This window comes from Equus przewalskii, chromosome 6 (genome assembly GCF_037783145.1).
Source record: "Equus przewalskii isolate Varuska chromosome 6, EquPr2, whole genome shotgun sequence".
NCBI classification, from domain to species: domain Eukaryota; kingdom Metazoa; phylum Chordata; class Mammalia; order Perissodactyla; family Equidae; genus Equus; species Equus przewalskii.
Window position 1 is genome coordinate 89726854 of NC_091836.1, and position 23823 is coordinate 89750676.

General features: G+C 37.5%; 1 long non-coding RNA gene across 1 annotated transcript; it reads left to right on the top strand.

Annotated features, from left to right (window-relative positions):
- Positions 1-5803: 5803 nt before the first annotated feature.
- On the top strand, positions 5804-22119 carry LOC139084006 (uncharacterized). The gene is made up of 4 exons (XR_011541265.1): positions 5804-5915; positions 14213-14391; positions 15339-15480; positions 17799-22119. It is a non-coding gene; the product is annotated as an uncharacterized lncRNA (long non-coding RNA).
- Positions 22120-23823: the final 1704 nt, after the last annotated feature.

Below are 23823 nucleotides of genomic sequence, written 5' to 3' on the forward strand. Positions count from 1 at the left end.
GCACACTTGTGGGAAAATGAGAGTGATAAAGGTAAATAATGTCTTACTATTATTATGAAAATAATATTCACCTTATGCAATCCCTGGACCTCGCTTTGAGAATCACTGATTTATGGTATAAAGTGAATTACGTAAGTAATTGCAATGAGATTCCTACGTAATAGGATCAATCATAAACTGCTACTAGGGCGTAGTAGGAAATCATAAAGCACCGACCACCCGAAGGAGCTTACTGGATGGAGAAGAGAGATAGCAGTCAAGAGAACAACATGGGCAAAGGTTTGCAGGAGAGAACAGTGCAGGATATTGGAATAACAGAAGGAAACACGGAAGAGAAACGAAGGAAAGGCGATAGATGAGACTGGCAGAGCAGATTTGGATTAGACTAAGATTTCTGCATGTCTTGCTTAAGAAATACTGGATTGTACTTAAGTAACACAGAGATTTTTCTTTAAGTAAGGAAGTGACAAGCGTGGCATGGTGGTTTAGAAAATATTTAAAATTTTAGGAAAGTGATGTGAAGAATTCAACTTTAGCTTCTTAGCACGCATCCATAAAGCTGGAACGATATTGTCACTCTCCATTCTCTTAGCAAACCTGTAGAATTGTTTGGATATTAAAGCAAGTTCTCGTGATTTTAGCTCTCTTACCTCAGTTCTCACACAGTATAAATGTTCCATAAATATCAATTATTATTATTGTCATTGTTGTGTTATTGTTAACATGTCTATATTTTAGAGCTGTTGCTCTGGAGGCAGAGAGGAGATAAAATGGGGGCAAAGAAGGGCAAAAACAAAGGGACATTAAGAAGAATCCTAACATACAGGCCTTGCCAAATCTCCCACAGTTTACTACAATTACCTCATGCTCCTTAACATATTTCTCCAATCACGTCCACTCGTCATCAAAACTAGCATAAAAATGCACAGACCTGTTTCTTTGGGTCTTCTTTTCATTATAAAGTCTCCCGTGTCATGTAAAAGTTATATTAAATAAATTTGCCTGCTTTTCTCCTGTTAATCTGCCTTTGTTGGTTTAATTTTCAGACCCAGCGAGGACTCTAAGAGGATTAAGGACCCCTACAACTCATTGTGACTGTATTTGGAGATAGGATTTTCAGGAGGTAATTAAGATTAAGTGAAGTTGCATGGATGGGGTCCTAACTTGATAGGACTGGTGGCTTTATAAGAAGAGGAAGAGAGAGATCCCTCTCTCCCCACTCATGCATTAAAGAAAGGTCATGTGAGGGCACAGTGAGAAGGCAACTGGCACCTTGAACTTTGACTCCCCAGCCCCCAGAGCTGAGAGAAATACATTTCTGTTGTTTCAGCCACTCAATCTACAGCATTTTGTTATGGCAGCCTGAGCAGACGAATACAGTTGGCCAACCAAAAGAGCTTGCAATGGGCTAATCTGGAACAATTTGAGCAAAAATAAGTAAATAAAGTATTAATGGCTTATACCCCAAAATAAATATCCATAAATCCATATGAATATAAATAAGTTACTGAACAAATAAATAAATGAAGAAAAGGTAAATCTCCCATGCAGAAGTATTCCAAATAATTTATTAGATTCTTTACCCTGTAGGAGGTAAAATATAACTCCCCACCCCTTAGGTGTGGACTGCAAATTGTGATTTCCTTCCAAACAGCACAGTACAGAAAGAGGGCGAGGGAAAGAATCAATTTATAGTAGAGAAAACCGACAACTGCAATCTTGGCCAGATGATCAAGGTCAACATCAACAGTAATGTCATGTTGATAGTGTGTGTCCTAATCCCAGCCCAATCCTGAGAAAACATCAGATAAATACCAATGAGGGATGTTCTACAACATATCTGACCAGTACTTTTCAAAACTGTCAAGGTCATCAAAAACCAGGAAAGTCTGAGAAACTGACATAGCCAAGAAGATCCTAAAAAGACATGATGACTAAATGTACTGTGGCATCCTGGATGGGATCCTGGAACAGGCAAAGGACATTAGGTAAAAACTAAGGACATTTGAATAAAGATTGGACTCTAATTAGTAAAGATGTATCAATATTGATTCATTAATTATAACAAAATACCATAGTAATGTAAGATGTTAATAATATGAGAAACTATGTGTGGAGTATATGGGAACTCTCTGCCTTATCTTCACAATTTTTCTTTAAATCTAAAACTTTTCTAAAAAAGCAAAACTTTTTGTTTTCAAAGTAGTATGTTGAGCAGCAGAAGCCAGACACAAAAAGCCATATGCTGTCTGATTCTGTTTATGTAGGGTTCTTGAACTGGTAAAAATCAATCTTTCTTGATAGAAATAAGAAGAGTGGGGCTTTGGATATGGGATAGCGATTGACTGCAAGGACGCACAAGGAAGTTTCTGGATGATAAATAGTTTTATATGTTGATTGGGATGGTAGTTACATGTACTATAATAAGGAGCCTGACTCCATTTTTTTATATTTGCTGACGCCTTTTCAGCCTCATCCCTCACAAGCGACATTCTATTGTGCCCCACATCTGGGCAGGCTGCTAAGGAAGCCTGGATGACCTCTCCTTTCATGCAGGTAGGAGATTCATAAAAGTCTCTGCTCCAGCTCAGGACCTCTCACCCCAACCTCACCCCCAACCACAATAAGCCAGGCTTAAGGGTCCTGCCTTGCTCTTCCGAAGGAAATCAATTATGAAAGCAATAAACTTTTTCATATCCTCTTGATGTGTGTGGGTGGCATCATCAATCTCCACATTCAAACCAAATTTCGGGTAGAGGCTCCATCTACCTTTGTAGGTGACCATCATAATAAGCTTGTCAAAACTCATCAAACTGTACACTTAAAAAATTATTTTTATATTGTACATAAGTCATACATGAATTTAAAAAAAAGAATACTGGGGAAAAAATATTTTTTAAAAGTTTACTTTTCTTAAAAATGCCTCACTTGTCTCTCCTGGAGGCCTTGCAGGACATTTGGTCCTCTCCAAAACATCCTTAAGACATTTGGTCCATAGCCAACGGTCTTTGATATTGACCCTGATGTCTGCTAATCCTCTGGAGACTGGTAGATCATCTGCAGGAAAACATATGATGCAAATCAATTATGTAGACTCTGTGACATAGAAGAAAAAAATCAGTATGACAGGCACAGAGAAACCATCGATGATAATCTGGGAATGAAACCAGTAGTACAAGTGTCTTGGGGATCTGAAAAAGAGAAACACTACAATTTATTGGAAAAAGCCTGGACTCTGAACCAAGGAGAGAAGCAACATGAATTCTACTTAGAGATACACTTCTTGCTCGCTGTATGACAACGCACAAGCCATTTACCTTCTGGTTTGTTTGGGGATTTTTTTTAATGATAAATGAGGAGACATCAAAAGTGACTGCTGGTCTATATAGTTCCTTTATAGCTCAATGTTCTGGCACATCGAGGATTCTTACTGCAATTTATGTATTCAGCGTTACTCTTAAATATGATATCCTGGTTTTTTTGTTTTTTTTTTAAAGATTTTATTTTTTCCTTTTTCTCCCCAAAGCCCCCCGGTACATAGTTGTGTATTCTTCGTTGTGGGTTCTTCTAGTTGTGGCATGTGGGACGCCGCCTCAGCGTGGTCTGATGAGCAGTGCCATGTCCGCGCCCAGGATTCGAACTAACGAAACACTGGGCCGCCTGCAGCGGAGCGCGCGAACTTAACCACTCGGCCACGGGGCCAGCCCCGATATCCTGGTTTTTAAAGCAATTTCCTTTGTTCATTTGAGATATTTTTATATAAACTGAGCTGTAGTTGAAGCTACTCTATTCTAAATTACAAGTAACAATTGGTTCTTATTTGTTTGTATTTTTAACAAATGCAACAAAATCTAGATAATTAGTGAGAACGTTCTTAAATAGTATCATTTTTGGACATGATATTCGTTTGCATCTTATAATTGTTCTTGGATATTTGATACTGTATTTGTTTTCTATTTTCAAAGGGGTAGCTTATTGATTTGCTAGTTGAGCAAATTGATTTACTGAAAATATAATTTTAGCGTAAATTGTGGATACCTATATTTCTTCCTCATTAAAAGAGTTTCTAGATTTTATTAAAGCATAGCTTGACAGCTATTGTTTCTATTGTTCAGGGAGATTTTTATTAATTTAGTTTAGTTTGACAAGGTAACACATATAACAGTCTACTGGAAATTTCCCATCCAGATCATAGAGAGAAAAATATGAAATGATTATTTTGACATCCTTCTGCCTGAATAATTGCAATTATAAATGATGAATCATTGAAAATACATTTTACTTATTGGCACTAAACAGCTACTGATGTAGTTAGATTATATAATTCATTTTGTGAAAAAATAAAAAGTCATAAATCCTTCTTTGGATTTGACCGGACTATAAATTATTAAAAGTGAGACAAAGTCTGTCTTAGATAATAACTACAATGCGAGATAGTTAAAATCCATTTGATTTCTCCTACTTCTAATCATATAGATTATTCTTCATTGTCAGAACAGATAAAATAGAAGTAATTTTAAAAACAGAAATATGGTTTCAATTTATTAGTCTATTGTCATAAGCAATACAAAGTCAAGTCAATTTATAATACAAATTTATTGCATTTGTAGTTATTTCTAAATTGAAAGATATAGGTTTATCAAGTACCCATGAAACTTTCTACTTATCTGAAGCTTGCATTCTTCAACTAAATGATAAAATGCTTTATCCAAAAGAGAAATGTTTGTGTTGATAAAACGTGAGCAAAAGATAGCTTTCGATTAAGGCATTTAGTTTATTGGAAAGCCATTATTCCTTCTTTATAATTTTTTAGCAGAGAGTTGTTTATTCTTGTTAGAAAAAGTCATTTCTTGAAGTAATATAGATTATGGCAAACTGTGATAGAGCAATAAAATAACCGAAAAACTTTAAGTTGTTGCTTATTTACACACAATTACAAGCAATAAAATACAATGCAGTAATTTTTCCTCCTATTTCTTAGAGCCACATGTAAAAAAAGGTGGGATTCTTTTGGCATATTTTTTTCTTGTTCACGATGTTTTGAAATGTGATCTTTCTTTTTTGAAAAATCTTTGTAATGAAAGGCCCGTCATTTCAACCCATTTGGCCCCAATTTATTTATTTATGTTACCTTTACGGGTGCTTTCTATTTCTTCCTGCAAAATTAAAACATTGTCTAGTATTCTTTCATTTCAGTCTAAGGACTCCCTTTCGTATTTCTTGTAGGACAGGTCTGCTAGCAATTAATTCTCTCAAGTTTTGTTTACATGGGAAGGTCTTTACTTCTCTTTCATTGTCGAAGGATAGCCTTGCTGGATTTTGAGTTCTTGGTGACAGTCTTTTTCTTTCAGCACTTTGAATGTCATCCTACGGCCTCCTGTCTCCATAGAGTTTGAAGAAAAGACATAGGTTGATCTTACTGAGGATCATTTACTTTTGATGAGTTGTTTTTGTCTTACTACCTCAAGATTCTCATTTTGTTTTTTGGTCTGCCTCTTGTTTACCCCTACAATCAGCAGACTTTTAGTTTGGGCATGGACCAAATGTCTTACGGACATTTTCACAGGACCAAATGTCCTGCAAGCGCCCCAACTGGTATTGCTATCTCAGGCAGCTATGAAGTTAAACAATAGCCAGTAATTGGGGGTTTTTTAAACAAAAGCACGGGAGATAGGGCTTTTTTCACTGAGTGAGCTCTGAGTTAGGACAGATGAAGACAAGTACTGTGAGTGGAGTTTCCTAGGGAGCTGCAAGACAAATCAAATGCTTCTCTGAAGACGAGGCTCTTTGGGAGCTTCAAATCCAGGGCACGCCTCTAGTGGCTGCCAGACTGCTGGCTTTCACAGCTACCAGGGTTTCAAAGCTACTTATTTTCAATGCTACCACAGAACTGGGACTTGGGGAATGGAAATATGGTAAGTTCCATGCTTCAGAGCTTGCTGTTCTTACAGAAATTTAGCCTTTTTTCTTGAATAAATCGGCTTCTGATTGCTGCAAGTCTTAGGTTGATTTCCGGTTTTGAAAATGTTGATTTTGATTGCTTTTTGTGGCCAGTGTTCTTATTCTTTTGAGGAGGGTTGGGTTTTCAAAGGTCCTGACTATACCGTTCCTAAAGCGCTTCTTCCTTTCCTCTTCTGTTTTTAATAGCCAGCTTTTGAAATCAGAAACTGCGATTGTATTATTTCTTATTCTTCTAAGTCTTAGTTTGTCTTTCTCCAATATTTGATTAGTGAAGCGATGTTTGTTTAAACGATTCTTTTCCTTTGGTGTTTTATCCATGTTCATATCGTCAGGGTTCTAAAGCTAGCCAAATAAGCAGCTATATTGATGAGAGCTTAAACCGGCATCAATTTAATGAATACATTTTATAAGAGACGTGATATAAAAGGCGATAGATCAAAACATCCATATTATGCAGACTTTTTCTAGTAACAGACAATGAGCTACACTTTGTAACTCAAGCTAGATAGAAGAGCAAAATTCTATTATTGCGGTGAATTTGGTACAATGCGTTACTGAAAGAGTGATAACCATCAAGCTTTGATGTGAATAATGGAAATGATGAATTTCTTAAGCTAAAGAGATCAGTTAGGAGATAATAGCTATATTTCAAGCAGAAGACAATAGCATCTGGATAAAGATAGTTGTTAGAGGAATTGAGGAAAATGGAGAAAGATTTTGGAATATTGTATTGGTATTCTGAGGCAGTCACCTGTGAATGCTGAAAGCCAGATATCTTTCACTTTCTTAAATTTTAACAGGCATGTGTAATACATTTCATTAAAATATTCTGTACTTTTCTATATGAATATTTTTGATTTTGACTTAGCAGGACCATTTTATTCTTCTGAAATCCTTACAAGTTTTTCTATACTTGGAGCTGTATTTCTTCCATTTTTCTCTAAGCTGTATTTAAAAAAAAGGGAAAAATTCAACCTACTTAATGCACTTTATATATAAATTTTAAATTATTTCATTACAAAGGATATAGAACATGGAAAAATCATGGCAGCTTAGCGTTCGTCACTTCCAAACCATCACCCAGTGGCTGGAGCTCCTCAACAACAAGCCTGATTGGTAGTTGTCTAGCCTGCATTGGGATGCTTAGAACGTTGGGAAATTCAGTCTTTCACCAACCTGTTTGATATCAGGATAAATTAGATTGTTGGAAGGGTCTTCTTCAAGTTTACTCTGAATCTGTTTCACTGTAGCATTTGGGACGATTCTGCACTCTAGAGCAGGATTTCTCCATTTCAGCATTATTAATGTTTTAGGCTGGATAATTACTTACCATGAGGCTGTCATGTGCATTGTAGAGTTTTTAGCAGCATCCCTGGCCTCAACCCACTAGATACCTGTAGTACATCCTGTCCCCTCATTCATGACAATCAGAAAGGTCTAGTTATTGCCAACTGTCCCCTAAGGGGCAATATCACCATTGAGACTCACTGCTCTAGAGAAATCCAAAAGAACCAAGGCTTGTACTAATAATGACTAGTCTCAAAATGTCACTCTGCCCAGCAGTGTGACTTTAGGCAAGTCACCTTCCTTCTCTGAGACCCAATTTCCTTCCTTTTAAATTGGGGCTAATAATATCTACCTCACAGGGATGATGTCAGATGCAGTGAAAGCAGATGCAAAGCATATAACATGCCTTCTCCTACTCCATAAATGGTCAATAAATGTTGGTTCCTGCTGGCTGATCGACTCTGGTGTAAAGTTATATAGCAAACCGCATACAATTAAAAGAAAAACTTGAGCAGTGTATGACTACAGACTTATGCAGATAGGAATAATCATTCTTGAGTTCTGAAGCAGCCATGCCAGTGTGGGTGTACACTCTCCCTAAAAATACTCTGAGTGAAAACGGATTTCAGCCCACAGACAGCACATTGCACTTTTATGACCTTAGGGACATTGTCAACTGTGCTGGCCCTATTATGCTTTCCCTGCAATTCATACACAGTAAACGTTATGTTTGCAATTAAACACAGAGAGAGTACTTTAAGGAAGAATGGGAAGAATGCATTTCTATGAATAAAAAAGCCCCCATCGTTTTCAAAGGAAAGGACATTGCTAAAGCAATACTGGAATTAATTACATTCAAATGGCACAGGCCATTTCAATGCAATTTAGTTTGAATTGTGCACATTTCTACAGGTTAAGAAAGAACTTTCTGCATTCAGAGGTAAAGTTAAAACAAAGCCCAATTTTATAAACTCTTTTCCTCTTTCCCTCACTATTAAGTTTGCTAGATAACATGCAGAACACCCAGTTCAATTTGAATATCATGTAAACAGCAAATAAGTTTTTAGTGTAAGTAGATCCCAAATATTGCCTGAGACATACTCCTACTAAAAGATTATCTGTCCTTTACTTGAAGTTCAAATTTAACTGGGTATCTTATTTTTGTTTCCTATTTGTTTGTTTGATTTTTCTAAATCTGGCAACCTCACTCAATATACAGTACATTCAGCTTAATCCAGGTCATCTTTGCCCTGCGTAGGGGAAAGAATCATTCGTCTACCCTCTAGGTCCTTCTGGCTGGCCTGGGAATTAAATTGACATGAGATAGAAAAACAGGAGAAAATCAAACAAGATTTAATAACATGTATGAGTGGGAGAAACCCAGGAAAGCTGAGTAACCAGCCAAAATGGCTGAAGCCACCTTAAATACCATCTTTAGCTAAAGACAAAGGAGGATGTTGGGGCTAGTGGTTTGGGACTTCAAAGGGGAGGAAAGCCATTTATCTGGAGACAGAAAAGCAAACGGTTGATGAACAAGTGTTTGCAGGGCCAACTATAGACAATGTGATCCGAGAGACACAACTTTGATAAAAATGGGCTTGCTAGTACCTTTCTGTCTATCACACCTGTTTTATATTATACTGTAGTTATCTTATGGTATTAGTGACTTCCTGGAACAGGAAGTATATATTAAATTCTTTTAGACAATTAGGGGAAAGGTCAAAGTTTCTTTAGGAGTCTTTGTCCTTAAAAATAATGAAGCCAAAGAGATACATCTTGCAGCGGCCAATTCTGATCCCCCATACCTGGAAGACATATTCCTAGTGTTTCCTCCCATTCAACCTCCCTTCTCCAAACTGTATGGAATGATGTGCTGCATCTCCATGATGTAGACAGAGGATAATGTCAATACATAGCATCCTTCAGAACAATGTAACTTCAGTCTGCCTTTACGGCTTTAACTGTCCCTTCTCCTCCAAAATACACCAATAAACATCTTTCTTTTCATGGGATTCTGTGCTCCATCCACATATTTCTTTTTCATGATGTTTCTTCTACCTGTGGCAAGCTTTCCTTTCTGATCCTCTCATCTTCTGCCTACTGTGCTCGTGTATCAAGTCCAAACTCAAAAGCAGCCCCATTTCTGTAGGCTTCCACTCCTCCAGACAGAGTCAGGGAGTCTCTCTTCTACAGAAGTATGCTCTCACTTAACTGTGCATTTCTTATTGCAGTAGGACTTATTCTATATTTGAATCACAATTCAGTATATATTTCCCCACCATAACAAGAAATTGGGTATTACTTGGTTGGAGATTAGTTACACCTACTCTCTGTAGGTGGGACAGGAGGTGAGCTAACATTGCATCTTGCCATGAGGAAAGGGTCAGAAGATTAGGAAGGTATATTGCCGGCAGCCCCATCTTGGGAAGCATTGCAAGGTGTAGTCAGTGGATACCCAAGTCTCCAGTGTTCTCCAATTTCCCTTGAATTTGTAAGTAGAATGGGCTCCTAACCAAGGCTAACCAGTAACTTTCTGAGTCTCTGACAGTGTCCAACAAAGCCCTAACACTGTAATCATCTCTGTCCTTATTTAAGCTGGAACAGATAAGCACCACTAGTGTCCTTCAAATTGCAACTGTGATGAAAAATATAGGCTAAATCCTGGAATATGAGGGAGGTCAATTCTGTGCAGATTTGCACTCAGTAATTTTGCAATACTGCTTCCTATTTTTCATAAGAGTTGATGTTTGAGGGAACCCACTTATCAAGTTAAGGCAGGGTGTTCTGTGTTATCTTCTCCGAGAATATTTGCTTAATTGGACAATGAGTTCCATAAGTGTGATGACTATAGTTTATTCATCTCTGTAATCTCAGAATCCAACACAGTGCCAGACTCAGTAGAAGTAGTTTATAAAAGCTTTCAGGCATTTTTTGAGGGATTAAATGAAGTGCAGTGCATTACTTGCTTTATCAAAAGTGGAAAAATATTTTATTTGATTTTAGTATGAATACACAAATTCACCCGATTTGCCCAAACATGCTAATGTTATCATCACTCATTTTCAACACCACTTATTTCTCCAACGAAAAGATATTCTAATATTCATTATGCTAGTTAATAAACCTTCTTATGTAGATTTTGATAATGCTATTGCTGTGTACTAGAAACATCACATTTGAGAGTGTATATTTGTGATTAAGTTGCCATAAGTACCAATTAAACACACCTTCAGTGGGTTTTTCACATCTTAACTAACAATAGCTAAAGTGTAGATGGGTGTTAACTTGTATGCACACAAACTACGTTGTTTGAACTGAAGTAGTTTTAAATAATAATTTAAAAAATAATTTACAGCACAAACACTGCTACCATATCTCTTGTTTGGGGATGGTGGCATGCGTATGCATTCAAATGTGTAAATAACACTAAAGAAACTTGTGTACTTGACCTCGGTCCATAAAGTTTACCCATCATTTTAACTTGACTATGCATCTCAGGATTTTTTATAATAGATCCTATTTCAAGGATCTAAATATTTCTTTCATTGACTAATAGTTATATGTTTAGTAAATGTTTTCTGCCCTTTTCTTGTATTCAATGAATCAGTGTCAGACAGTTAAGTGTAATTTAATTTACATATCTTTTTAAGAGTTTTCATACTGATAAATTTACTTTTCAAAATAAAGTCCTCTTAAGACCATGTTAACTGCTTTGTTTTGTTTCAGAAATATGGTAAGCAACAAACTAGCCCCAGACCATCCAAACTCACCCCAGACACCTGTGCATTATTCCATATCAGTGGATGCTGTGGGTTCAAAATTTCTGTGACCCACTTTGGCTTTTCCTTCATTCATTTTCTTCTCTTTCTTCTTTTCCTTACTGGTTTAGCCTCTCTTCCATAAGCTGCACGAAAATGCAAAAATAAGCCTGTAAATAAGAAAAAAAGTGCTATTTGGCTGCATTGAACTGCTCTCCAGAACAGTACTGTATATTATGTTACAATGACATAGATTGTAATAAGATTGGAGTTTTCTCATTATGATGACTATAATGAGAATGATAAATGCATTCAAATAAAATCTATGTAAAGCACACTGCTAAGATTCCTCTCTCCTCCTTAGATGCTCTATACAGCCGTGTTTCATGATACCATTATCTTTTTTGAAATTTAAGAAAAAATAGCTGATAGTTTAAAGAATCTGTCACATGTACCATATATATATATACTACAGTCTCTCCAATTTAGGAGACGCTTTCCTGTCACAGCACTGTTGAGTCAGTACTTAATCTGTTTGCCACGGAGTTTAAGGAAAGTTGAGTTACTGAAGATGATGTGTGGTGTAGTGGAGAGAGCTCCACACTAGGACTCTGCTGATCTGAGTTCCAGTTTATGCTCTGTCTTAGTTTCCTATGGCTGCTGTAATAAATTAACACAAACTCAACAGCTTAAATTAACTTGAATTTATTATCTTACAACTCTGTAAATTATAGAAGTCTGATACAGGTCTCCCTGGGCTGGTCAGGATGGCAGCACGTGTTCCTTTGAAGGCTCTAGAGGGGAATCCATTTCCTTGACTTTTCCAGCTTCTAGAGGCCACTCTCATTTCCTTGTCTTGTGGCCTCCTTCCTCTCTCCTCAAAGCCAGCAATTTCATCTCTCTCCAACCATTCTTCTACAGTCACATTCCCTCTGACCCTGACCTCAGCCAGGGAAGGTTCTTTAAGGACTCGTGAAATGAGGTTGAGCCCACACAGATCATCCAGGATGATCATGTCGTGTCAAGGTTTTTAACGTTGATGATATTTGCAAAGCCCCCTTTTCTATGGAAGGCAACATATGCACAGGTTCCAGGAACTAGACATGGACATCTTTGGAGGGGGCCATTATTTTATCTACCACAAGCCTCATCACTGGTAAATCATTAACCACTTTAACCTTGTTTTCCTCTTCAGCAAAATGGGGATAATTAATCACTCTGCCAACCAAGGTGGTCTTTGTTTGTTTTATTCTCTTTGCTCCTTTTCCTAAGGATTGCCATAAGGACTAAACAAGATAATAAATGTGAAGTTCTTTGCAGATTAGAAATAAAGTTATCGTTAGTCCAAGATTTGTATAGTGATTTGCTAAGTTAATCGTTAATTCATGTAGTCAATAAATAACTATGGAGTGCTTACCATGTACCTACCTTTATTCTACATTTTACATACAGTGGTGAAGAAATAGAGAGGGTGTCTATTGCCAAGGAGTTTAAATGGAAAGATAGACAAATCGCGTTGTTGAAAGACTATTGGGTGGCTACTCCAGTTAGGGTGAACAAGGACTACATTTCTGAGGAGGGGAGTGGAAAGCTGAATGATGAGATCAAAAATAAACTCAGATTGGCCTTGCAAGACGGGAGAGAGTATTCCAGGCAGAGGGAAAGGATCTAAGATGAGTTCAAATTTGGGAGGTTCCAGAAACAGCTGGAAGGCCACGTAGCTGAGCATAATGAGCAAAGGAGAAAGTATAATGAGGGGCGCTGGGAAGCACAGGCAGGTGACTTGCTGAGTCAAGTGATGAAGCAGTGAGAGATGCTGAGGACCGGGATGTGTGTTCATGGCGAAGTCCGTCTAGGTTGCCTTTCTTCCGCTACATTGGTCTTCAAAGATAGCTACTAAAATTACTTGCCTGGAGAGGAATTTATTAAAGTCAATAGAGGTTTTTTTTAATATATCTTGATAATAAAGTGATATAATATTAAATGATTCTGTGGGAATTTGGAGAAAAACAAGCAAACATCAAAACCAATACTTCAATACTATCAGTGCAACAACTAATAAGAGAGTTCTGGGAAATCCTTGGTCTTTGTCAGCTGTGGTCTGAGAAGGAGAAAAATATTGTCTTTGTCTAAATATATCTTTATCATCATTGCTGTTAAATAGGAAGTTCGGCCAAGCATTGTATTCCAGCTGGGCAATTTCCCATTCATATATAAAGATGTTGTTTTGCTATCTTCTGGTACCAATTTTTACTGAAGAAAATAAAATTTTATTCCTTAGTAGGTAATTGGTGCTTTCTTTGCTTCTTTTTTTTTTTCTGCTGAGCAAGATTCACCCTGAGGTAACATTTGTTGCCAATCTTCCTTTATTTTGTATGTCAGCCACTGTGCCAGCATGGCCACTGATAGATGAGTGGTATAGGTCTGCAGCCAGGAACTGAACCCAGGCCTCTGAAGTGGAGCATGCCAAACTTAACCACTAGGCCACCAGGGCTGGCCCCCTTTCCTGCTTTTTTTTTTAATTATTATTACTCATTGCCTTTTGTTTCTGAAGTTTCACTATGAAGTACCTAAATTGGATTTTTTTCATCTTCCTAAAAGTTCAGTATGATTTTCAAATTGAGGAGATATCTATATTTTATTTTTAATCTCTCAACTATTCTCTCTTCAAATATTGACTCTTCCACCTTCTCTACCCCTGTGACTTCTGTTAGGTATGTGTTGGCTTTTTCATTCTGTCTTCCTTGTCTCTTAATCTTGCTTATGTATTGTTTACTTTTCGTGCTACAAGACGGGGAACTCCTTCTGTTGTACCTTCAAGACTAGTAAGTCTCTTTAACTAATAATAAATAACTAATAGTTAATAGCAAACTTTTTAAAGAGCTTACTAGGTGCCAGGCACTCCTTGAAGCCCTTTTTGTACATTAGTTCATTTAATCTACACAACAATTTCATGATGTTTGTTACTATTTTATTTCCCTCATCTTATAGATGAGAAAACTTACTTTCCTCATCTTTGTTGCTTACAACGAAGTTTGTAGCTTCCATGACTATCTTTCGTGTTCTCATTTATCACCAATTTAAAGCTACAGCCCCCTTTCTTCCATAGCCATCATACCATATTTTATGAATGCCTGTTATGAAAAAATAGATAGTGGTGTTGTTTGTGTGTAATTTTGAATTTAACTAAATTATATTTTCCATAGATCCCGTAGGCCCATACTTGCACCAACTTATGTCTGGTGCAACAATGACACCAACGATGTCTCCTGCTTACAACAACAAAAATTTCTTTCTCATCATGCTGCATGTCCATCAAAGGTCGTCTTCTCTCGAGGCAGTCTCTAACTGGAATGTTGGCACCGGTTGCATTTCATTGGGTAAAGTAAGTCACGTGGACAAACCTGACTTTATTGGAGTATGGAAGTAGAGTCCTTCCCACTCTATGTAATTAAATAACTATATAACTATATTACCATATTATATATTATATGTGATGATATATTGTACTAATAGAGTAATAATTATTGATATGTAATTTATATATGAATATAATTATACAAACATTATACATAATATAATTAATATAGTACTATCATATTAATATCAATACATTAAATACAATAATTTGTATATTTGTATACCCAAGTAAACATACATATACATTTTTATATAATTATATAATTCATTTGTTCCCTACCAGTTTACAACATCACTCTTATTATATACTGAGTCCTACATCTTCATAGATCTGTTTCTGCACTCTCTATTCTGTTCCACTGAATTCTTCCTTTACCAAGACCTTACTTTTTAAATTATGAAGACTTTGTGCTATGTCTTCATATCTGGTATGTCATATTTTCAAAATTGCCTGATATATTAGAGAATATTTATTTTTTCACTTAAATTTTGAGTCACTTAAAATTTTCTATTTAATTAGAGTCGAAATTGAATTTAAAGATGGATGGGTGATTGTTAACATGTCTACATGTTAAACTGTGCCAGCCAGAAATACAGTGTTCAGAAGTTCTCTTATGTCCTGGATGAGTTTACATTTTTTTCTGCACTAACGTTCTTGTGCATCTTTGGTTGGATTAATTTGTAGATAATGATATTTTTCTAAGTTTAGTGAATAATATCTTTCTCTTATTTTATTTCACTATTTTTGGCATTGAGAAGTGCAGTTAATTTTGTGGTATGTTGATCTCGTATTCAACAACTTTCCAAACTCTCTTGTTCTTACAGATTATTGGTTCTGTTGGATTTTCTATGGAAATCTGCAAATAATGATCATTCTAATTCTTTTGTATCTTTTTTCTTGCTCAATTGTAGGCTATACATTTGTCAGGTCTCCAGGACTTTGATTAACAGTGGGAGTAACAGAGCAATCACTGTCTTAGTAACAACTTCAAAGGGAAGATGCATCAAGTTGAGGAAGACATTGATACAGGCTTTCTTCAGAGTCCTTATCAAAGTAAGTTCTATCTTTAGCTTTCTAAGAGCTCATTTTCATCATAAGTAAGTAGGGAACTTTTTCAAACACTTTTTCTGAATCTATGGAGTTGGTCATTTGAATTTTCCTCCTTAAGTATATTAATGTGGTAAATTGTAATAAAACCCATCACAGTTTTTCATGGCTAGTATTTTTCACATCATGTTTAAGACTTCTCACAGATTGTTTCCTGCTATTTATTCTGTTGACTTTATGTTTTTACTTTTCAAGTTTTGGGCTTGATAGATTCTCTAAAGCTGAGCCATCTTTATATACTTATTTGATAAGTATATTTATTTTAAGCTTATAGGTTTGGCTTTGTAATATTTGTTTAGGATATTTGCAGATACGTTTAAGATTGAATTTATCTTTTTATTTTCTTTTCTCATATTGTCCATATTAAATTTTAGGATCAAGACTATATCAGCCTCATAAAATGGGTTAGGTAATTTTCCTATTTTTATTTTTTAGAACAACTTGTATTTGATAAATTTAGCTCCCTAATTACATCTGTGTGTGGAGATTTTTGTGGGGAACATAATATAATTTCATTTCCCTTGCTATTGCTCTGTCTTCCAGTTCCTCTCGTGTCAATTATTCCATTTTATTTTTCGTCTATTTCATCTCTCAAATGTATTAACTAATACTTTGTAATATTCTAGCATAGTGAGTCATCTCATAACATAGATGTCACTATTTCCCCTTTGCCATTCTGTGTTTTTTTAAGCAAAGACAGTTTCTACCCTATCTTCTCCTGCTCCCTTTCTTTTTACTTTCCTCAGTCTAACCAGAGGTCCACCAATCTTGTTAGACTTTTCAAAGAACCATGCTTCGGTTTTATTAACTTTACCATTTTTATTCTCAATGTCTTGACTTTTTCCCTTAACTTTACTGTTTCTTTCCTTCCTACCTCATTGCGTTTACTCTATTCCAAGCTTTCTAGCTTCTTTTGCTGCCCTCATTGCTCACGTGCTTTCAGTCCTCGCTGTTTCCTCAGAAGCATAGTCAAAGCTTTCAACGTTTACCAAGGACTACTTCCGATTCGCCTCACAAATTTCCACATGTGGTGCTTTCATTGTCATTCGATTCTACGTATTTCATCATTTTAGTTTCATAATTTCCTCTTTAACCAAGTGATAATTTCATTGTTTTGTTTTGTTTTGTTTTGTTAAGTTTCAAGGCATATGGGATTTTAAGCTCTCCTTTGGTTACTGATTTCTGGTTTTGAAGCACTATTGGCTTGTCACCAGAGAACATCCACTGTGCAATACCAGTCTGTTTGAAGGTATCGAGGCTTCCTCTGTGATCTAGCTGTAATGGACACTGTGCTGTTCTGCCAAGGCGGTTTCTTCCAGGCTGACTCACCTGACCCCCAGCTGCTGAGGGCTCCCAGCATGTCCCCCACTGGAAGTCACCCTCAGACGCAGGGAAATGCCTCTAACAAGGTTATGCCGCTTCCCAGGAGCAGCTTGCAGCCAGTGACATGCACAGTCCCCTTATGTCAGTTTGGAACAACTCTGAAGAGCTCCAGAGCTCCCATTAGGGTTCCCTGAGCCTCACCTGCAACCTCACTGTGGGCCAGTTCCCCCGCTGCCTAATCCCTCCATTCTCACATAAGTACAGGCGGCTCTCCTAAGAACACGTCCCAGTAAATATTCTGCGTACGGCCCTCCCCTCAAATTCTGTTTCCAGGGGACCCAATCTAAGACATTAGTACAAACTTAATGTTTGTGACTACAGCGTGTGTTAAAGAGAAGATGTATTCTGTGTTTGTTGGTGTAAAATTCTATAGGCATATTTTATATCAAACCGGTTAATTTTTATTGTTTTTGTCATCTTGATCCATCATTTTTTATGAGGAGTTTTGTTAAACTCTTTCAACTATAATTGCTATTTTATCTATACCCTCTCATTTTTATCTAGATTGTAACTTTATGTATTTTGACACTGTATTGTTAACTGTATATGTATTCAAGACCTTTAGATATTCTTGATCATTGTCGATATACAGCAATTTTTATTGATGCTTGCCATTTTTTGCCTGAGGTTATTTTTTTTGTCCAATATTACAATTGTACCAAATTTCATTTAGCTGCATTTGCCTTCCTGCTCCCCCTTTTTTCCTATCTTTTCATTTTCAGCCATTCTGTGTCCTGTAGCTCTAAATGTGAGAGGTTAATGGATCTCAAAGAAATGCTCAGTATTTACTATTGAGGTTATATTGGGTTTGCCCTATGAGAGGAAAGAATGTCTCAGGGTGGAAGAGAACCAGGGAGAGCTACCTATTTTCTCTCCTCCAGATGTGTCAACAGGCCACGACTTTGGCCTGGGTGTGTCATTTGCTGTCCTGTTGCTGCAGTGGAGCAGGAAGAGCAAAGCTTCACACTCAGGGGCTGTAGGATGCTATCCAGCCTGAGGTGAGCAGCCAACAGCAACGAATACAGTCCAAACTAGAGAGTTTTGAGAGAAAATATTAATATTTAAATTAATATTTACACCAGAACAACTGACATATCCCAGGACTGACCTGGACAGATTGGCATGTAAGGCCATCCTAACTCTCCCCTCGCTTCCTGCCTCCACCCTACGAGCTAGGTAATTAGAGCAGTATTTTTGAGAAACATATCTAAAGAGTTGGAACAAAAAGTCACTTGTGAAGAGAATTTTCTTCAGCTTAAAAAACAAAGCAAATCCATTGTACACAGAACTCAATATATTGCAGGAAAAATTACTAAAGCACAATGCATATCTAGACATAGCCCAGAAGAATCTCTGAATTAGATGAATAAAGAAAAAATCCTCCAAGTATCTATGCAGAGAAAACATTAATCTACAAAAAAACAGGAGTCATGCTTCCTCTGATCTCATCTTAAGATGCTTATTGTCAGAAAACAATGAAGTAATTTATAGAGAATTTGAGCAGAGAAATGATGTGATCTTTAGAAACTATCGTCAGAAAACTTATCTCTTACACGTTAATAACAAAAAAAGACATTCTCAAATATACAGGGGCTAAGAATACACCACTCACTTAACTTGGGCAACAAGGAAATTGAAATAGGAAAGCACAAGTGAATATCTCAGAGAGTAAAAGAAGCCTGGAAGACGTTCCCATAGGATCCAAAGAAACATCCAAATTATCAGAGTAGTGGTGATACCAGTGAGTATTTTACAGATGAAGCCCAACACGTCATTGAACCTGCAAGAAAGTGGAAGTATTTAGAATTCCTTTCACAATGATGTCAAAATGAAGCTGAAAAGTAAATAACCTCAGTACAAATTATTATCCTCTTCAGTGGGACCAATACTGAAATACTGGCACAAAGAATTTCCCCCTAAGAACCATGTTCTCAGGCAAGTTTGACAACAAATTCAAAAGTCCAGTAAATATGATTGAAGCTTCTTTATTGAAGAACTTAGGTCATTGTTGACAAAAAGCCCGCAAGGAAATATGCCAGAATGTTGATGTGATTTTCTGTGGTTATTTGGCTAAGATTGACTTTTTTCTTCATGATTCTTTTCTGTAATTTAATATAGTAGTAAACAATAGTACTCTGTAAATGATAAAATAAACTTCATATGAAAAAGAACCAAATGCCCAAATCTAGATTTCCCAGAGAAACGTAAATTACTCACTGTAAGCTCAGGTGACCATTCCACTCATCCTCATCTTATCCTCCTGAACTGTATTTCTAGGAATTGTTTTTATCCAGTGAAAAAGCAAGAATCTCTCTCCAGGCAACAGAAGATGACAGAATGTACAAAGTGGAAGGGAACTTACTGACGTTTTAGGGCAGTGGTTGAAGACCAGGAACGATTTTACCCCAGGGACATATGGCACTGCCTGGAGACATTTTTGATTCTCACACCTGGGAAGGAGTAGGCTCCTGGCATCCAGTGGGCAGAGGCCAGAGATGCTGCTAAACGTCCTGCAATGCACGGGACAGGCCCCGCATCAAAGAATTACGCAGCCCAAAAGCTCAATAATGCCAAGGTTGAGAAAACCTCTGATTTTATGTAATCTAAAACATAGGCTCAAAGAGATTGCAATTCGTGTCCAAGGTTGAACAATTATTATGTGACAAAGAGAGGAAGCAAAAAGTGACTCAGTTCCTACATGGTGAAAAGAGAAAATTACCAGTGGTTATATACGAATGACATTGTTTCTACCCTAGAAGCAGAGAAATGGCCACGGTGAGGCTCCAAATTGTTCACATGAACATTCTGCATCTCTTCGTTGGGCAAGGGGTCCTGCGGTCCTCAAACTGGGCACATGCAAGTTTTTCCTGCTGTCCATCTGTCAGCCAGCCCACCACATAGGCCCCTGGAGTCCATCAAGGTGATCGCTCCTGCTTACGTATATGAAAGGGAAGACCGCTTTTCTTCCATAGTTAATGAGGACCTAAAAAAGGGTGCAGATTTTTAAAGTCTCTGCTAGATATTGTTTAATAATATCATCACTCAGGCTTTAAGGAGATTGAATTCTATCTGCAGTCTGCCAGGTCATCAGCCCTAAAAGTTGATAGTTTCATTAATTTTCTTTATGTGGATATAGACAGGGCTCAAGCCTCACCCCCTCCTTATCCTCTATAAGCACATTTTCCCCAGGCCTGTAGATACAGGCAAATACAACTGAGTTGAAGCTATTCGGGGCCAGGGTAGTATTTGGATTTTAATTTTCTTGGTGTTAAAGTCAAAGGATTATATATCATCTCTCAATTAAAACTAACAAATTTTAATCCTGTTGCATTTGCTCAGGGATTATTGGGTCTGTGAAGGTGGAGCAATTTGTGTGAATGCGCTACACTTAGGGACATGCCAAATCAAGGGAATTCAAGGAGAAAATAAACTGATATGATCAAGGGGAAGCCCCAGCCATATCCAGGAAAATAATACCAAGTCCCAAAAGGGTAAAGCAGGAAATAGGAGACGTAGCAATCGAGTCAGATCTCCAACTTTCAGGAGCAGGACAAAGTTCAGCTCAGGGCTAAAACTAGGACTAGGTTAAGAATTCTTGTGTTTTCTTTTCACAAGGAACTTTCAGCCAGCCTAGTGGTTAAGTTCCTCTCCGCTTTGGTGGCCTGGATTCGGTTCCCGGGCATGGACATACACTACTTTGTCAGTGACCATGCTGTGCTGAAAAATAGAGCAAGATTGGCACTGATGTTAGCTCAGGGTTAATCTTCCTCAGCAAAAAAAAAAAGGGGGGGGAACTTTCTTAAAGGGGCTGTACAGAGCTCAATAATTAGGATTCCATTTTACTTTTAACGAAAATTTTAAGTACCAGAGTTTGAAAAGGAGCCTGGGATTTCTTTGGTCCAGAATCCAAAATAAGGGAGCTCAGTAGCGGAACAAGGGTCTGACAGCACATCCCAGACTCACCAGGAAGAGCGGGAGAGGGAGAAGGAAAAGCCTCCAGCCTGTGGGGGAAAAAAGCCTACAGGCTACCATGGTCTCTGTTAGGCACTTCAAATTTTCCACCTGATCGTTTTTTTTAAATTGAAGTATAATTTACGAATAGTCTGTTGCAAAAGTTCTAATTTGGGACACTGGATACAAGTTCTTCCCCTGGTTGGCGCTGTGGGTGACCTTGGGCACATCACTTATCCGACCTTGTTTTTAGTGTCCTCATCTATCAAATGATGGTCTGAGATGGTTGATGTAAAAACCCTTTGGCGCTGACATTCTCGGATTCAGCGAGCGAACTGGAGGTTTTGCCCTGATTAACTGCGTGCGCTTCATCATCCATTAGAAGGTTTGATAGGAGAGAAGAGAGGGGAGGGTTGTTCCCCCACTTCTTTCATTCAACTACCCAATCCAATTAACTCCAAATAAAATTTGTAGTTTTAATTAGTTTGTCTGATAGGGTTTTTAAAAACCTCATAAATGTAAATCTTCAGCGTCCCTTTTGCAGGCTTGGCAGCTGTCTTGCTCCTTTTAATCTGAGCTCCTCTCACCTATTTGTGCCTTTTCTGATTCATTATTCTTTGTTCCTGTTTATTGACTGTCTTTTTTTCTTCCTTTTCTCCTTATAGTAATAATACATCGCTTAAACAGAATTTTAGGAGAGTCACAAAGATTTTAAATGACCTAGAAATTATTTCATTCATAGGAGAATTAAATGTTGTTAAAGGACCTCAAGCCCAGTTGAACTAGGTCAGCATCCTGGAAGTGTTTTAAACACTTTCAGACTGTGGGGTCATGCATCATGCTCTGTGACCTGCTGAAGCTGACACCCAAATCCTGTGTCCTGAGGAGCGCCCAAGAAACCCACACGCTGCGCATATTTCTCATGGAGGCACATGCTCACCGCTTGATGCTTGGTGTTGTAAATTTTATGCTTATTTATTTTCACTTTGTTGGACTTATGTACATCAAAATAAATTCATTAGAACTCTAAGTTTCATGAGGGCAAGGGTTTTTGTCTGTTTTTTTAACTTCCATATTCCCAGCACCTCAAACAATGCTGGAAAATAATAGATGTCTGATACTTGTTAAATGAACAAATGAGTGAATTTATAAATCTGAAAATGAATGAATAAATTAAGTTAATTTACCTGTTGTCTGTAATTTCATATTTTACTTCAAAACTCTTATCCTCTATTATTAAAGATTTATTATAACAGACTTTGAGCACTTTGTATCAGCTGTTATGCCCAAGGTTTTAATACCCTTCCTTCATCCACTGCTCAAAAGAATTGTATGAGGGAGTTATTATTATTTTCATTTTAAATTATTAAATTCAGGTTTAGAAAGGATAGAAAGCTTACTGAAGGTATCAGAGCGTGTAAGTGGCAGAACCAGAATTAGGACTCAATTATAAGAAAGTGTGTATCAGAAAAATTTAGACATCCAGAAAAGAAAAAGATTCTATCATCATAAGTACTATGAGAATTGCATCATAATTTCGCCCAACTTTTGGTTTCATGTAATGATATCAGAAGATAGATATATATATATATTTTTAGTGTGGAAGATTCACCCTGAGCTAACATCCATTGCTGATCTTCCTCTTTTTTTTCCTTTTTTTGTCTTTTTGAGGAAGATTCGCCCTGAGCTAACAGCTGTGCCAGTCTGCCTCTCCTTTGTATGAGCAATGCCTCCACAACATGGCTGATGAGTGGTGTAGGCCCACAACCCAGGATCCGAACCCCTGAACCCAAGCCGCTGAAGCAAGTGCACAGAACTTTGACCGCTCAGCCACCAGGCCAGCCCCCTAGAAGATATTTTTTTAAGTATTATGTTCTAACTCTTAGACCTGGTGGTATCCTGTCTTTATATCTTTTTAATGGTTGCATATGCCGTTAATTAGCTATCTATCAGAGCCTCGCAGAATGCCGCTACCTTGGGGAATAATCCATCTGTCAGGCTAAAATCATTCTCACATAACAAGCAATAATGGTGACTATACTACAAGGTATTATTATTGTTGCTCTTACTATTACTAGTAGTAATTGCTAATACACTGGAGGTTAATGTGAACCAGACATTGTGCTAAGCATTTTAGATGCAATACCTTATGTAGCAAAATAGCTTTTATTAACAAATTATGCCCTTGCTTATTAGGGTAGGTAGTTTGTCAGTCATTTCTCACAGGGAAAACTTTGAAAGAAAAGGAGAAAAAGGGGGTGGTAAGAAAGAAGACCTAGATAGAAAGCTTAGAAGAAGGAAATAATCTGTCTCAGCTTTTCCAAGAGAGAGAACCAAGAAATCCTTTATTGTGAAGAACTGAATTGGACAGAAGCTGCCCACCCTTCCAACCATGACATCCTTTTCCTCCTCCATCCTTTCCATCAGCTCCACCATTATCCTACTCCGCCCTCCTCCTTCCTGTCAAACTGACAGTTACAACAGCCTCCCAAGTGTCTTCCTAACTCATTCCAAGCAAATGCTACAGATGTCCCTGAAACATAGCTGAGCTTTATTGATCACCACCCCAAATTGCCCCAAAAGCTCCCTACTGCCCAAGGAACCACCCACAAATTCTCCCCTCCATAAAAGGGAAGGAGTCAAGTCATTTCCTGTATTATCATAAAAAGATGTGGCGTCCCAGTCTTTTCACACAGCATTTTTTCCAAATCCTCTCCTCAGTGGATGCCTACCCACCTAGGTGCTTCAGGTCCCATTAGGTATTCTTCCAAATATTAGTAGGTGAGTAATAATCTACCTTAGTGTGTCGGGTCCTCCACTGCTCCCTCCAACCCTTATGCATGCTCAGACTTTGCGCAAACGAGAAGCCACAGCACCTTCTCGCCAGCCACAGGCTCAGGGTGGGCAAAGGGAATGGAGGAGGAGGAAGAGCTGGCAAGTGCCAGTGCTGATGTC